This window comes from Sinocyclocheilus rhinocerous, unplaced genomic scaffold, assembly GCF_001515625.1.
Source record: "Sinocyclocheilus rhinocerous isolate Xijiao unplaced genomic scaffold, SAMN03320098_v1.1 scaffold42436, whole genome shotgun sequence".
NCBI lineage: Eukaryota > Metazoa > Chordata > Actinopteri > Cypriniformes > Cyprinidae > Sinocyclocheilus > Sinocyclocheilus rhinocerous.
The window spans coordinates 1-2,323 of NW_015625532.1; the positions used below are offsets into that span (position 1 = coordinate 1).

General features: G+C 38.1%; 1 pseudogene; it reads left to right on the top strand.

The window, feature by feature from the left end:
- The first annotated feature begins 4 nt into the window (after positions 1–4).
- On the top strand, positions 5–2,323 carry LOC107750172 (N-acetylmuramoyl-L-alanine amidase-like; annotated as a pseudogene).

Genomic DNA, 2,323 nt, shown 5'->3' on the forward strand with positions numbered 1-2,323 from the left:
AGCTGTGGAGAGCATTGAAGCTGTGAATCCAGGTCTTCAGATGCTGGATGTGGTGAAAGGTCTGCGTAAGGCTGCTGGCCTTGAAACCGACCTCATCAAGCGTTACCTCGGCGACCTCAGTGATGCACACGACCTTGTGGCAGATCCATCAGTCACTTCCTACGTAAGCGAGGTCATTAATCACAGCCTATCACAGTTGAGGAAGGAGGAAGGTGTGGTTCTCACGTTAGATGGTTCAAATGTGGCGTTGGCCTCAATGCTCCTCGGACTTGAGGCTGGGCTGCAGTCCACCATCCAAGGCCTTTACCCTTTAACCTTCACCGACAACCTGGTTGCCTCTTTTCTACATCATGTCCACAATGAGCAATCCACTGTTCCTTTTGGCACTAAAGGTTTCTGGGACAGCATTACATCCCCAAAGGTCTACACTCTCTCTGATTTGCCCTCCTTGGCGACAGACGCCCTAATAATCGATGGTATGGACGGGTTCATCCTCGGGTCAGAAGTTTCCACGTCTAACCATGGTGAGCGATCACTGAGTGACTTGCTGAAGAGTTACTACAGCCACCAGCCTGACGCAGCAGGGTTGGACGCAGCGCCCCGTCTGATTAGTCAGAAACGAAGGATGAACTTCAAAAAGCTGGTCAGCTTCTCTTTGCTGAAAAGCCAAATGGTCCAGGCTCTAACAGTTCGTCGCAACTTAAATGAGTCTGAGAGGAAGAGGCTGCATGATGTTATGAACCAAGGGTTTGAGCAATTTGTCCATGTTTATGCAGGTAATTAAACCACTTTATTCATTCTTTGATTTAATTAATATTTTAAGTATTCTGTACTAATTACTTATACAAAAAAATATTTAAAAGTATTCTGTACTAATTACTTATACAAAAAATATTTAAATATATTTATTTAAATACATTGCCTTAAAACAATATTTAATTTCAATTTGACATTTTCTAAGTAATAAATAAATACAAAATAAAATAATAAAAATAAATCAAACTTTAAGCTGACTTAATTATTTTTACATTTTAACTATTTTTTTTACATTCTTTTTCTAAGAAAATTTTATTTTTATGTAATTTAATTCATCTTTATATAATATATATACACTGTAAATTCCAATTAGTAAACCTTACTTAAAAAAAGCATGTTTTTTTACATTCTTTTTCTGATAAAATTATATTTTTATGTAATTCAATTCATCTTTATATAATATATATACATAATTATATAATTTTAATGTGCATTTCAAGTACTGTGAAGTAAACCAATTTATTTATTACTGAAGTTATCATACAGACAGTTTTATACTGATTACTAATATAAATAAATTTTTATATTACTATTATTTTTTATCATAATTTTTTACAATAACTCAATCATTTTGCAATTTTTGTTGTGGCTATTTACATTTTTACTGATAAAATGATGATATTTTTAATATTATCATTCAAGCACTACCAAGTAAACCACTTTATTTTTGACAAATTTACACTCTTTTAATTGGAAATTTGCACTTTTGTGTTCACCTTTTCTAATTTTTTCTTTCCAAAAAAATGTCTGTCCCAAGATCATTACGAGGTCTCAATGGGGGGGCTGCAGCTTACATTGGTTCTCCCTCCTATCTGTCTCTCCCTGTGCCGTATCTTTTCATCCACCACACATATCAACCCTCCAGGCCTTGCACCACCTTTGACCAATGTGCCAGGGAAATGCGCTCCATGCAGCGCTACCACCAGCAAACCAATGATGGTCTGACATCGGATACAGGTTAGGAAAGTCCCGGTTTGTTAGACAACGTTCTGCAGCATAAAGTCCTTTGATCTGCGTTTCATGTGCTGTACAGAGTTATTGCAGTTTAATAACTATTGTTGTTTGTCCTCCTGTAGTTTTGTTACAGGTTCTGATGGAAACCTGTACGAAGGCCGTGGCTGGAATTGGGTCGGAGCCCACGCTTACGGGTACAACTCTATAAGCTATGGCGTCTGCTTCATTGGTGATTATACCTCCACCCTCCCCGTCAAGAGTGCGATGGACATGGTGCGGTATGACTTCACAAGCTGCGCTATAAACGCAGGCCGACTGTCCTCATATTACAACTTATACGGACACAGGCAGGCCGATGCCACAGAATGCCCAGGAAACACCTTATACCATGAAATCCAGAAATGGGAGCATTGGGAGGTAAAAAGATAACAAATGATTTATGGGATTTATTGTAATTATGGGGTTCACAGAATGTAACAGTTCAGACCTTAACTGTGTGTCTGTGTGTGTTTCTCTGCTTTTCTCTACAGAGCTATTTGCCTTGATGACTGTG